The sequence below is a fragment of the Onychostoma macrolepis genome, chromosome 15, assembly GCF_012432095.1.
Source record: "Onychostoma macrolepis isolate SWU-2019 chromosome 15, ASM1243209v1, whole genome shotgun sequence".
NCBI lineage: Eukaryota > Metazoa > Chordata > Actinopteri > Cypriniformes > Cyprinidae > Onychostoma > Onychostoma macrolepis.
This window is the reverse complement of record NC_081169.1, coordinates 26,088,260-26,103,830: the sequence shown is the minus strand read 5'-3', so window position 1 is coordinate 26,103,830 and position 15,571 is coordinate 26,088,260. Positions and strand designations below refer to the sequence as shown.

Below are 15,571 nucleotides of genomic sequence, written 5' to 3'. Positions count from 1 at the left end.
CATAATGTCTCTTGTCCATCACAACTTGACCCAAAAGTGCAGTTCATTTGACATTTGGATGACGTTATAAATGCTTTTTATATTTGTGTCAGATTTGTACACAGTAATCCTCCCCCTTTTCATTAAAAGCCATTTCAGAAGGTACTTTTGTTGACATTAATGGCCCATCACACGATTACTGCTGTTCTGGAACAACAATTAAGTATTTCTATTGTAATTTAAGGTGGGTCCTTGTCAAGTCAGAGCTCTTCATTTTTGCCACTTACTGTCAGTTTGTGAAGGGAGAAAATGACATTTGACATTTGCGGAGGCAGATGATGAAAGGGTCAGTCAGTCACTCAGGATTTAGTGTCTTGCTGAAGAACACGTGAGTGCTGGGGGTTTGACAGAATAAGATAAAGTCAACATTTAAAGGGTTTTTAAAATGCTGCCTGCTTTCTTAATAGATTTTTTTTTTCACCAGAACATATCAAAATAGTGATCTGATTTATTTGCTAGCAAAAAAGAAAGCTACGAGTTGAAAACAATCTTATGACAGTGCTTCCCACATCTGGGCGGTATATTAACGGCAGCCCAAGTATATTTGGTGACACATTTTTGTTTTTATTACTATTATTATCCTCTTGCACGTTTTTTTTTTTTTTTTTAATCCGCCAGAGATAATGAAACCATCCTTGATCGATTAACTAGTGGAAAATCTCCCCTCGCCCTACACGTTTCATACTGCTCGTTCTGTGTGCTCAAGAACTGTCGACACTCCCACAGACAATGATAATGCTGTACTGACAATGATGTACTCAGTAATGCAAATTAACTTCATATTATGCATAACTGACAAGAGTAAATCATAATGTAAATCATTTCCACAGAGTCGTATGAGGTCAATGTCGAACACCACGATAATCCCTCAGATCTCTTGTTGGACTCGATAAGCAATTGTTTGGCATGCTTTACACCTTTTAATGAAGCCCCATCAGATAAGCTCTTAGTCTGTCACTTTACATGCATCAATCCTGATCCCATTTTGTCCATATGCATTAATTTCTCTAAGTCAATTTACTGTGATGCAGCAAGCCACAGAAGAGTTTGACTCTTAGTAAATCTGGCACTTGCAGGGATGATCATGGTCTGCTTTGGCTTCACCTTTACTACAGCTTTGAACAGCCACGTCATCCTCCAAAGGTTTTATGGGGACACTTGGTAGTGAGTTGGTTGCTGTGAACGTTTTAGAGGTAAAAACCATCTCATATGACTATCAAGCTGTCTTCAGTTGATTTATAATGTTAAAGTCTTGAATTTGTCCAGTTCTCTCCAAGGATTAAAGTAACACTGGTAGCTTACAGCTGCTGGCCATTGAAAGATGACATCCTTTGGATGGAGTTGACTTGGTTGGCCATGACTTGTATTACTGCATTTTCTGGCTGGTCTAGGTGAGCATCTTTTCATTTCAAACTTCTTTATTTTTTTCTTGGTTATGTAAGTGAGGTCTAGAAGATAAAAACGTAATGCAACCTAGTGGTTAAAGTTTTGGCCAGAATTGAAGGTTTAAAGTTAAAACATCTGAATGATGAATTTGTTTCTTACAAACAGGCAGCTTTCCACTTCACAGAATGTTAATTGATGGACTGGAGTGGTGTGGATTATTGTGATGTTTTTATCAGCTGTTTGGACTCTTATTCCGACGGCACCCATTCACTGCAGAGGATCCATTGGTGAGCAAGTGATGTAATGTTATCCAAATCTGTTCCGATGAAGATAAAAAATTTTCAGCAAATCTCTTTTTAGGGTGAACCATTCCTTTAATGATAGACTTCCCTTGTGTATTGGTGCTGATTTGTCTCTTCATATCTCTTCTTACAGGTGCATTTCTGAAGGTCTACAGTATTACACACTCGTATTCCGTATAAGTCCTGTCTTATTTCCATTCATTGGTCAATTTATAACTCATCTTCACGCATGGATGAATTTAATCATAGCAGTTGTTGTCCTTTAAACTGATCTGATTTGAGAACACTTTAAAACTTTGTAATTCACTAGGGAAGGCAGAATGTAAACATATAGGTGCACTTACCACAGAGGAATAGGATGTCAATACGCCTTACATGACTTGACAGGCCACAGCACAGCAGCAAGAACATGTTGTAGGTCCATAATTTTATAAATCTGATTTCTGTCAACACAAGAAAAGAGATTAAGGTTTAAAGATTACAGGGAGTTACTGAGGATGTGTGGTGTTGACAGCAGATTGGCTTTTTGGCTCCCTCTAGTGGTTTGTCTCTCAAATTGTTTACATGATGTGCATTACTTGGGATTTTAGCCAGTTTAGTTTTCATTGTTGTACATTTCTCGGTTTGAATTTGATATTCTGTGATAATCATGTGACCGTGTTGTTTTAAACAGAAAGGACGCTTCGGATCTGGAATATGGTGTGTTTGGAAAGAGAAAGTGAAGAAGGATGTTCTTATCTGCATTTTGAATCCTAATGAATCAGCAGCAGTGAAATGAAACTGTGGATTTGTATTGGGAAAAAGCCCTTCCACACTTCTGCTGTGAGTAATTTAGTTTTTGTGGCTGCTTTGATCCTGATAGCATGGCTCAGGATTTGGATTCTGGTCCAAAATCAGCATGAGCAACTTTGACTGCAAGAAGAGCCAGAAGATGAATGCAGCCAAACGCCTCTTTCTGTATTCTCTCTCACTCTCCTGTTTCAATTCGCTGTTTGTTTAAAAATACACTGTAAAACATGTACATTTCCTTGTTATCTTAAAAAGCTATTTTCTCATCTGATGCTTGAAATTACATTGGTACAGCCTAATGTAATCTGAGAACAAGAAATTACATTTTGCTTAAATAAACTAAAGCCTTTTATTATAGCTAGCTTTTCTCCTTCATTACTGTAATGAGATGCATCCAAATCTCATTCATATTACAGTAATGCAAAACAGTGATGTGTTATTGAAATGGAAAATGTCATCATAGTATTTGTTGTTCTGTCTTTGATTTGTGCTGAAATACAGTAAATATTTGCTGTATTAGTAACAAGAATCGCTATTTAAACAAAAAAATACTCAAGCAAAACAATGACAATTTAGGAGAACATGCTTAATTGTCATCAAAATAGTGTTTTAAAGTCATTTTGTATTTGCTACAGACTATTTGATTACATTTACATATCAACAGTGCAAATTTGACCTCTTTTCTCTTAATAAGGAAGATGCAAATATTCATTACATTACATCCATATTCAACCCTTTTGTTTTTCCATTTCTTTTTCTTGCTTCTCTCTGGCTTTCTCGCTTTAGCACATTCCCCTTGCAGTTGTCTTCTAATCGATAAGGTTTTTCTGCCTTGTATGTGCCTCTGTGAGCGAGTGTGAATGTATGTATTGATATTTCAGGTAAATTGCATCGCACTCTTACAACCCACTGAATTTTCCGAGACAGCTTGATGCTCATTGGAGACTGTAATACGTGTTGTAGTTACATTAATGCAGGAGACTATGAGCCTCGACACATCACGTCTTATAGACAGACAAAAGACGAGACAATGCAAAGTTGTTTCCTGTAATCATGGGATTTAAAACAAAGACAGTGCTCTATCGGCATGCTTGTCTGTCATTATAATGCTAGTCACTATTGGCTTAATGCTGTGAAAAGAAGATCTTTCTCAGACTGATTGTGCACTACATATCATTCGTTAGAAAACGGATTGTTCTGTCCCTGTAAAAGCTGCAGTCAAAGCTATTGTGAATCTCAGTGTACTGTGCCTGCACAGTTGAATTTTATATGAATGCACAAAGTTTAAGCTTAAAATTAGACTGTATTACTGTATTAATTGGTAAAAGAATATTTTGTAACACTTTACTTGTAGGCTTTATATATAATGTATCATGAAAGTATTTTAATGCATTAATTATGCCTTGTAATTAAAATGAGACAGATTTAAGATGCAATATGTACAGAATCAATTAAAATCCAATACAGTGACTTTAACATGCGTGAGGGCGTTTTAAGGTTTTAGTGACCTAAAATAAGAGGCATTAACTTTTGTTTAAAAATTGTCAACCAAAACCTTATTGATTTTATAAATTTCTGAAAAACTATATTGCTTATAAAAGTTATTCATAAAGTACAGTGTAATGCATTATATCTTGCCATAAATAATTGTAACCACAATTAAAATGCATTATAGTATTTGCAGATTGCTTGTTACATCTGAAATTGGTTGTTTTGGAATATACATGCTAAAGGTGTAATAATGAATAGATAAGTATTATAATGTATGTAACTGTGGTTAAAAACATTTATGAGATCATACAATGCATTATCAATTAGTTATAATAATTAAAGCATTGTACGTAATTTTAAGATGTTCTACGTAAAGGATTCAGATATAGTGTTAATGAACATTTTTATGGTTATTAATAAAAGTAATCAAAATGTCTAAATAAAAATGCATAAATGAACATAAGTAAATGTATTTACATTGGTATTTTTTTTTTATCATATTGCTGTTGCCACCATTTTATAAACTCAATAAAGGACTCAAGACCTTGCTAAAACCTTAAAATACCCCTCACACATGTTAAAATAACTATAATGCATGAATAGGTTATGTTGGATTTGAATTGATTCTGTACATATTTGCATGTTCAATCAGAGCAGTTTTATTTCAATTACACTTGCATGACTGTTCTAGACATTGGTGGCCTTTCTTAAATCTTTTATTGTCTTTGCAGAGGCATTGAACATCTCGCAGACTGTAACAGGAGCATGACAGAGTAATGTGGACATGGGACAGAGAATGGAAGGTTGCAGCACATTCTGGGTTCGGTTAATGAGAGGTAGGTGGTCTGTCAGAGAGGAGGAGGCGCCATCATGGCCTTTAGCGTGTTGCAAAAAAATACTCTCATGTTTATTCATGTGGGCTTCTCGTGGAGCCCAGAGGAATAGGTGTATTGCGCCATAATGAAACCAAGCTACAGGCACGCACGATATGCTCTAGTAGAACTTTAATTGCATTTGGCTTCCACTAATTTAGCATTTCTAGATGAGCTTTTAATTTTTTGTCCCTGTATAATCATTCTCAAGTTGGCTTTTGTGAATTTTTTTAATTGTCTGATGTTTGGATCAATCAAAATGAGTCTTTGTTGTGGTTAAATTATTGCATTGTTTCATGGCAACAAGCTGCAAACGTGGTACTCGCTATTCATAGTCATGATGTGAGTCAGGTTGACTTCCAGAGGTAATGTAAACATTGATTCATGAGGTGAGATTTGAAATTCAAATTTTTAGGCGATGAGACACAGGGCTGTAAATATATATTGGAATAACCAGCTCTGCATGTGTGTGACCGTCTATAGCAAGAGTCTGTGATAATAGGATTCATGTAGATGATGGGGTTTGTATGAGCTTTGCGCGGTGGGGGTTGGTCCTCTTTGGATAAATCCGATGTCTTTGGCATCGTCTCGGAATCTCTTCACTGCAGTGGGACAGCAGGACAGCTGTTACCAATGACCAGAGGAAAAACATTGATTCCTTTTCTTTCTGTCGGGCTTTTGTCTGAGAAGGGATGGGTGGTTGCCAAAATCACTTTTAATTGGCTGAAGGTGCATATAAAGATTTCTTTGTCTAGGCTAATAATGGAGGCAGTGGGACAATGCTCAGTGTAATCATCTGATAATTTCCCAAAATTAATTTCTGCCTTATATGACAAAAAAGTAAATGCCACAATATTATTAATTAATGTTACTTTATGCTTGTCATTGCAAAATGAATAAATACATCAAATAAAAATTACATATATATGTCACTGCAAATTGTATTAACACCATAACACTTTGAGTTGAATTGAAATGTGCATGTATAATATTAAATTATTACCTTTGAGAATAGGGAAATGCGTATATTGAATTGATTAAATGCTGTTGTGAATGAAAGTTCAGGTGGAGCATGATCATCTAATCCTGTCAATCACAATGCAATATAACAGCAGTTTATACCATTCTTCTGCTACCCCTCCACCATCCAAAATCCACCTTTATTTCTATTCATTTCTGTTATCTATTCAGTAATTATGTAGTCAGGGGGGATTTCGAGTAAAAATGAGCAGATGCATCACATGTTTTCTGGGGTACTAGGACATGGCAGGGCTACACAACTGACAAATTAAATTGAATTTGTATGTATAAAGGAGTTATTTTGGATTAAACATGTTCAGAGGTATTCATCTTTTGGTATAACCTCCTGCTTGCTTTTTTCACAACGTGTGCTATTTCTCTTGTGCATAATATGTCAACATTGTCAGATACAAAAAATAATGTGTATTGCCATGTCAAATATTTATTAAAAATATTGACAAATCTAGCATTCAGTGTTGACTTGGGAATACAGGAAGATTTCATACTTACTGTCAGCTCCATTGATTGAAAAGAAAATCTTAAAAAAAAAAAAAAATCAGTTTTTGGGGGTCAATGCTTTATTTGTTTTTCTTAAAGGGATACTTCACACAAAAATTAAAATTCTGTTATTAATTACTCACTCATATAAATTCTAACAATATATTTTGATTTTTTTTTCTCCAGGAACTGTCGGAAAGATGTCATGATTAAGTTCAGCAGCACTCTGCTCATCTTATCAACAGAGTCAGAGATCCTTGTCTTTCATTTGGTAAAATCAAGACCTCACACTCAGAATGCATGAACTCATGCCTCAGAGGACTTCACTCTCTATTTGTATCAATCACTCTTCAGAAAGGACAATTGAGACTTTTTGTGCCACTGAGTTTCTGTAGGAATACCAATCACAAGCAAATCTCATGTGTGACAAGTAGAAGTGAAACTTAACAAAGCACACGTCAGTTTCAAAGTGTCTGTCTTTGCTCCAATTAGCTCACTGTCTTACTTTCCCAGCATCCACTGCATGTCCAAAAGGTTCCATTGACTGTTTTTTTCTCTGAAAATAATTGGTACCAACAGAGATCATTTTAAATGTATTTTTAAGGAGAGATTCACAGAAGAACACTCGCAAATTTGAGGTCTGTCCCACAAGCTGTCATGTTACCAGTCACATTCTCCTTTTTAAGTTACAAGTTTCAGTAAGGCAGCAAGAGTGATTCATCTTGCAGAAATTATCAAGCCAGCACTGTTGGAAGGCTACATTTGCATTCCTTCCAACAATTATTTCACTGTTTTTGCTCCTGAGACTCCTGCACCAGTGAGAAACCCACATTCATTCATATCAATTAGCCGCGGGGTCTGTCATGGCTGTTTACACGGCCAGTGTAGCGTCACGGCATAAACTAATGAAGTGACCATCTGGATCTAGGAGACCCGCGAGAAGGTTCTGGAACACCAGCAGTCATGAACTGGAAGAATAGCTTGTTTCAACAAACAAATTTTTGCCAACCAGAATATACTGAAACATTTTACTGTATGATCAGACAGCGCAGAAGAAAGTATCTTGGAATAAGCTAGATCCTTTGTCCATCTCCTGCTGGTGACCTTTAACACTTATTAAAATGCACAGTGAGTTGTGTACATTCGTATCTTAAAAAGGCATTCGGTTTAATGATGGAGCGCTCACTTCAACATCAGCTGCTGACAAAAAGGTCAGTGGAATCCAATGTTACAGCAAATGGTTAAAGAAATAAACAATTTACATCTAAAGCTTTTTGCTTTTATTGAGAATTGAAGATAAAGCATGCATTTTTAGTTTTTCCAGATGACGGTTTCCATTACTTGACTTGTGGAGTACAGATTACTAGTAATTAAAAACATGTATGTAAAGCTATTAATGCAATGAATATTTCATGACTTTCTTTCAGTTTAAATCCTCAAGCCCTGTAGCCTCTAGAGACCAGAATCCATGTCGAGTAATTGAATCATGTCTTTGCTTAACAATGTAAAAGCCATTCGAATCTCATCATAATGTCACGTTTCTTTGAATTTACAGGCGGTTGTAATAATTGAATGAGGATTTTAGTAGTATTATGACTATGATTGTATGCTGATGAATGAAAATAGTTAGACATCTTGTGTAAGCTGAATACAACGTATACTACATTTTTATTGACTATTCTTATTTCTAAGTTCGACTAAATGTTTATTTCAATTTTTTAGGCGTGTGAGGCGAAAGGACCCAGAGATGACTTCTTTGCACAGAAATGCATTTGACATGGATTCGAAAATGGATCTGAGCCATTGACTGATTATTAGCGTTTCCACCTCGGGATTACGGGGCACTGTTGCAGATCTCCATTTATGGTTAAATTATTTGTTTATATTAGGGTTAAACTTATCTTGAGTAATTGTTCTCCTTATAGAATCTGCATCTAAGCAGCAAATATACTGTGAATTTTTAATGCCGCATAGAGCTGATTTGAATGTATTTTCACATAAATTGTAAAATGACTGAAGGAGTAGCATCCAAAGATGTATGTTACCACGGGAAACAATGTGTCAAATGCTAAATTTTGATCAAAAACAATACATGTGTGAAGACACAGTAGGAGAAGACAGTGCCAGTGCACTGCTTGCAGTGTGTATTAATTTTTAAAAATCCATCGGTCCATCATTAATTATTCCTTATGTAAAGTAATCTAAAAGGGAGTAATGCAGCGCTGTAATATTGTCTACACAGACCATGTCATTTGAATCTAATCTAATCTGAGCAAGATTGCCTTCAAACAGGCTCTTCTGCAATAACACAGCATTACAGACCTATAAAACCCATGAAGGACATCAAACAGTGATTTTGACCCGAATGGAGAAGCGTTAGAAGCGCCACCTGTGCCCAGTTTCAAAGGTCAACGTAGGGGGGCAACCTTGTCAATCAAACCCCAGGACCACCCCTTAACCGAAACAGGAGATGAATTTCACATGTATATTTTAAGATGTACAGCTTTTGGGAGTCCAAATACTGATGTGTGCTTATCTTTATATCAAGCCTGAGATTATATTTAGCTACCCGATGTTTAGATATCAGGGACAACATTGTTAAAATGCTAATAGAGATCTCTGGTATTTGACATGCCATTAATAATCGCCACGGTGACCTTTTCAAATTCAGCTTGTTCCTACTGCCTCATATGCACTGACTCGGACCACTGGAGCATTTAAAAGCAGCAGTGGTGTTATAGATGTGTGAATAACAATATATGAGGTCTTGCAATTGTTTTTAGATGTCCAACTGGGCAAAGTGAGAAAATTTCCTTACTCTTTTGCCGGCTGACCAGTCCTTTTGGGCAAAATTCTGAATTCCAAAAATTCTCTTTCTTTTAGTTTGCGATCCATCCATCATTCAAACATTCTCCATCCATCTATCCATCAGGCCTTCGAATCATTTTCCAGATCTTCAAAAGGCGTCACATATTGTATTGTATTTAGGGCTGACCTTTGTACAGGCCAGTAAATTACTTCTACACCAGACTCTTTATTTCTGTATAAACCTCCCTTTGTGTAAAGGAATAGAACAAGACCCTCCCCAGATGTTGGCAACAAAGTTAAGTTCATACTATATTCTAGTAGTGTTAAGATTTGTCTTCACAGGTTTATTAGTTGAAGTTGTCCACATATTTTTAGTCTTGTAGTGTGAAATGGGGGAAAAGTTGAATATTTATGTTATTAATTCATGTTGTTTTGGCCCCATGAATAGATGATAAACTCTGCAGAGGAATATGATCAATCATGCAAGAGATATGTTGTGGAGAGATGCTAAAAAGTGAGTTTCACAAAGTATATTCCCTTTCTCATTCAGAGCATTAAGTTTGTAAATTTCCACATCAAAGATGCCCGAAAGCAACCGTATACTCTCCAAAGACAGTGTGAACTTGAATGACAGACACCATAAAATTTTGTGCCTGGAAGTCAGATTTTAAATGCAACTCCCCCCAAAATAATTATCTTTTGATAATTGTTATTGTGTCAGAAAAACAGATCATTTGCCTTTAAAAAAGAAAATTTTGTGATTGTTATTCACTCTCATGTGACTTGAAACTCATGTGACTTTCCCCCCATAGAGCATAAAAAATTATGCAAATGCCAGAGCTGCTTTTTTACAATGAAAATGCATGTTTTAATAAACTTGGTTTATTAAAAACACCACATGTTGGGTTGGGTTTTGAACTCAGGTGCCCTTGCATGCTAAATAAAAACTAATACAGTAACACATCTCACATCTTATGTTAGGAATTAATGTTTTTTTCCTCTCTTTTGTAATGTCATATCTCATAGGGCATCGACTGAGCCAGGATTGCCACGGATGCCCACCTGAAGAAAGTAGGTATAACGATGATATCCAAGTGCTAGTTCAATTATCAAAAAACTAAAAATAGCAATGCAGCACTTAGCTATGAAAATTGCATGACACTTCCACATTAAATTCCACTCCATTCATTACTCGAATATGACTGCAGTGACTAGGAAATAATCATGTATTGGGACTAAATAAAAAGGCAATTAGGCTGCAATAGACCTCTCCCCCCAAATTAAGGATTTAAAGCTTATTGAACCAGATAAAATTTTATGGAGTCTGGTGCGATGGCTCAATGTTGCCCCAAACAAGGTCAGTTAGCTGTGCTGGAAATGCAAAGGATCATTAAGTTTTAAGAAGTGGCTATCATCATTAAACCCATGAAATTCATTAAAGAGAACGAAGCTTCAATCTGCCTCCCCCAGTCCGGCACAACAACATCAGGGCCATTTTCAGGGCGAGCATGGTGGTTGCCATGCATCCTTGAATCTTATGCCCCTTTTAAGGCCATTTCTCAATTAACTTTAATGGTCAATTGTGTCCGTTCGTGCTTGTCTCCCCCACACGTCCATCTCGCACATTGTCTTTGCACACCTTCTCCCACTTCTCAAGCGTCAGCTGTTTAAACGGATTGCCCATCCAGCCAGTTAACCTTCCTCGGCGATGAGAGCTATAATTGGTTTACTATAGAAATGGAAGGGGATAATCCTTCTGTTTGATTAATGCTCGTCTAATCAATTGGTGTCTGGCAAAACCGCCCCTCTGGTCACATTTTGCAAAAAGGAACAGCTGGTTTTTCAAAAGGTCAGACTGATGCAGGGCAGACGGTGTCACCCAGAATGATAGATCGAGCAGCGGACGTCAAACCACTCAATGATTTGTAAGAGGATTTTGGCACGTTTGCTGTTTTTTGATCCCATTCACGTTTCTGGGTGGGCCACCCAATATTATAGCAATACACAACAACACCCCTGCCATTCAACTTTATACATGGTGCAATTCAGGTAGTGATTTGCTTTATATTTTATATTGTATTTGAAAGTATATATGTAGTTTGTCTACAGATTACATAAAACAGTTTTTTTAGGGAGTAATAGATTAAGCTTCATCAAATGTCTGTTGGTGTCTATCAGATCTTTCTGAACTAGAATATGAGCCTGGTTGTCTTTAAAATTTGCTTTGAGAAATCAAATTTGATCGTAATAGACCTAATAGATGGTATCATGTTATTAAGCTAACTGCATATAAACTGTGTATAATATTGTATATTTTATTTATATACTATTATTTGATATATATATATATATATATATATATATAAATATTTATATCATATTATTTTTATAATCAATATTTTATTTTATTTGTTCACAGTTTTTCTTAATGCATGCTGACATTTTTTTTTCTCCTAGATGTTTGTGGGCGGTACGTTTTTGTTTTTTCTTCCATTTTTTTGAAAAAAATTCTGTATAATACTCACCAAGGCTGCATTTATTTAATAAAATAAATAAATAAATAACTGTTTTCTGCTTTAATATATTTTCAAATGTAATTTATTCCTGTGATGCAAAGCTGAATTTTCAGAAATCATGCTGATGTGCTGCTCAAGAAACAGTTAATATTTTATAGTATCTGCTTAGTATATTTGTAGAAACCGTGATAGTTTTTTATTTTTTGAGGATTAGAATAAAAAACAAAACAAAAAGAAACTTTGTTTGACAGTTTATTTGACAGAAATATATTTTTTAACATTATAAATGTCTTTACTGTCAATTTTTATTGAATTTAATGCATCCTTTCTGTATAAAAGTATTTATTTATAAATCATATTTACCTCAAACCCTTGTGGTATATGTACTGTATTAATATGATTTATCAGTTTAGCTGCATAATTCTTTGTTTGAAACTTCACTAAAGTGACTTGTTTGTTCTCTTTTGTAGCATACAATTAAATATTCTCCTGCCACCAGTTCCTTTTGTGTAATTTCCAAGACTTCAAAGACCAATAGGCAATGGAATTTGCATCACATGACCAACTGTCTGCTTGTATGCTAATGATCATTGATATAATCCCTCCCTCGCCCTGACCTTTGTCCAATGGTGTATCCCACATATTGACTAACAGTCTCATGAATTTGTCTTTGTTTTAAAAGCAAATGAGCAGTTTCATTCAGATTTGTATCTCAAGGCATTTATCTCTTTCATTTTTTACTCTTAAAGAAAGAGTGGCCCTCAAGCACAAATCACCCACCATTTTTCACACGTCTTCTCATCTATCTTTCTAGAGCTTCTTATTGTTGGCGTGTAAATCAAAAGCGGCGTCCATTTAAGAAGTACGACCACAGTCATTCTTCTTACACAATGCCAGAACAAACATGAAATATATTGTCCGTTTTTATAGATCTTGGAGAAAATCCTCAGTGAACCGTTCCTCGTTTCACTGTTGGGTGATCAGCCGTGATGTGAAACATTACATTTTTTCATTGATTAGTTATTGATTACGATCCTCAGCCTGTAAAATTAAACCGAGTGCAGCGTGGTAGATGCTAAAATTCTTTTAAATCCTGGATTAGTCTTAGCCTGTTCTATATGAGTTGGCTTTCGATATTACCCAGAGGATATTGACAGCCCACTTACAGCTGCAAATAATCGAGCATTGAACACCCAAACAATGCTAAGCGTAGCCCATTATTAGAAAAATACAAGCATTCAGCTTCAGACGTGAATTCACCCTACACAATTCCCCAACAATAGTTCTCTATCCTCTTACTATCCATACTGGATTAATGTCGCATTCAGGAAAAGGCTACAATGTGATCTGTTCAGTTTCAATCCTAACACTGCAAGGCTCGTATCTCGGCGCTCTGCATTGACCCCCAGTCTGCTTTCTTGCAGGAGAAGGGCTTAGACTTCAGGAATTAAAGCTGTGGAGGGGGCGGCATGGGTGCAGACGGGATTATGGTGAAAGTCTTCAAAGACTTCCACTTCCAAGATTCTGTTCAATTCTGACTCCTCTAAAGAGTCCTTTAATTCTCTCTTTCTCTCAAGTCTACTGTCCTACAGTTGGTATGAGCTTTGTGTTAGACTATCTTTTTGGATCTTGTATGCCAGTGGCGCATACGATACAAGCGTTTGGTCTCAGTAAGAGTAATAAATTAATACCTTAGGCAAAAAATACACAGCTTTCAATATGAATAGTTTGCTCTTAATCTTTAATATTATTTGTAATATTAATATTTAATATATTTAAAGTTACATTTGTATGTATGTATGTATGTTTATATATATATATATATATGTGTGTGTGTGTGTGTGTGTGTGTGTGTGTGTATATATATATGTATAAGAGTTCATTTGCAAAAACAGATTACTCCGTTTTTAACAATTCTCAGAAATCATGTTTTTTCATCGTGCATTCCAATTAATCTCTATCAAACTACAGTTGGGTTATTTTGACTAGGTTAAAAAATAACTAAAAGAACAGCTAACTAACACAATAAAACACGATAAAAACATGATAACATAATAAAAAACATGTTTTTGCAAATAAACTCTTCATATATATGTATATATATATATATATACATATATATATATATATATATATATATATATATAATTGATGTATTCTTGCAGCTCAAACAGAGCATGGTGCTTGCAATGCAAAGGTCATGGGTTCAATTTCCAGGGAATGCATGAACTAATAAATAATGTATGCCTTGAATACACTTGAATGCAATGTAAGTCGCTTTGGATAAAAGTATCTAGTAAATGCATAAATGTACATTTATATATTTATTTATTTAGGTTTTTTTTTTTTATATATAATTTATTATCTATTATCTGTTATCTTTTGTAAGCTGATTTTCTGTACCAAAACCATAAATAACTCATGCTTTCTGGCCAAAGACTTTATCTACAGTTTTATTTCTTTTAATAATTATAACGTTATTCATAGCTACCTATTTCACACCCAGCACTTTTAATTCTGTTCATAAATTCATTCATTGGATCAATAGCCACTGTGAATCATTTGATTATTTGGATTGAAATGCTACAGTGAAGCAGCTACAGGCCGGTGTAAGCAGCTTGACAGCTTTATCCTGAACAATCAATTTTCTCTTGACCAGGCATGAGGAATATATGACTTTTCAATAATTCATTATGTTATGCAGCTTGAAAGCAGGAGAGCAAAGATTCGCGCCAAGTATGTATACAGAACAAGATGTGTGGCAGGCAATTAATATCAATTACAGTAAGCAAGGTCACTAGAATGAACACACTTAATGTGAAATAAACTCACTTCACACTTCAGTGAGACTCACTGGCTCTAATGATAGAAGTGAACGAATACATTTGATGTGTGACTGGTGTGGTAACTGCTTAAAGGGATACTTCACCTAAAAATGAAAACTTTTACTTATTTACTCATTCGTGTTGTTTTAAAACCGGTAGTTCACACCAATAGTTCAATAGTTCACACCAAAATTTAAAATTTCTTACAATTTACTCTTCCCCCATGCATCCAGTATATGTAAATGTTTCTTCATCAGAACGTTTGAAGAAATTCAACATTATATAATTTCCTCACCAATGGATCCTCTGCAGTGAATGGGTGCCATCAGAATGAGAGTCCAAACAGCTGATAAAATCATCTTTAAGGCATTTAAACTTGAAACCAATGCTTCCAGCTAAAATACGAGTCCTCTGCCCATTGCATTCTCCAGTGTTTAAGTCATCTCATCTGAATCAGGAGAGAAATATGCACTCATCAAACACCATTTAAAATTGAAAGCAGTACAAAACAGTTGTAAACAAATATGTCGGTGGATTTTGATGTGAGAAGACTACAGGGTATAGACTTTTCCACTAGAGGATGCGTTATTATGAATTTTGCAATGGTATTTTAGAAGCAATACACTGTAAAAAAAAAAAAAAAAAAAGTTGAGCCAACTTAAAATTTTAAGGCAACCAGCTTCAGCAGATTTTTGAGTTTTCTCAACTTGTCGTTTTAAGTTTATACAACAAAAATTTGAGAATCTCCCTCAAAAATAAGTTGAGCAAACTCAAAAATCTGCTGAAGCTGGTAAAAAGAATTTTTTTAAGTTCGCTCAACTTTTTTTTTTTTACAGTGTAGTTTAAAGTTAAGATGCCTTAACGGTCAATTTGTTTCTTACAAACATGCAGTTTTTCACTTCACAAGATGTTAACTGATGGACTGGAGTTTTTATCAGCTTTTTGGACTCTGTTGGCACCCATTTACTGCAGAGGAACCATTGGAGAACAAGTGATGTAGTGCTAAATTGTCTATCTGTTTTGAT

At 35.3% G+C, this 15,571-nt stretch overlaps 1 long non-coding RNA gene across 1 annotated transcript; it reads left to right on the top strand.

The window, feature by feature from the left end:
* Positions 1–1,571: 1,571 nt before the first annotated feature.
* LOC131554164 (uncharacterized) lies at positions 1,572–7,396 on the top strand. The gene is made up of 4 exons (XR_009274351.1): positions 1,572–1,712; positions 2,401–2,549; positions 4,739–4,843; positions 6,584–7,396. It is a non-coding gene; the product is annotated as an uncharacterized LOC131554164 (long non-coding RNA).
* The last annotated feature ends 8,175 nt before the right edge of the window (positions 7,397–15,571 follow it).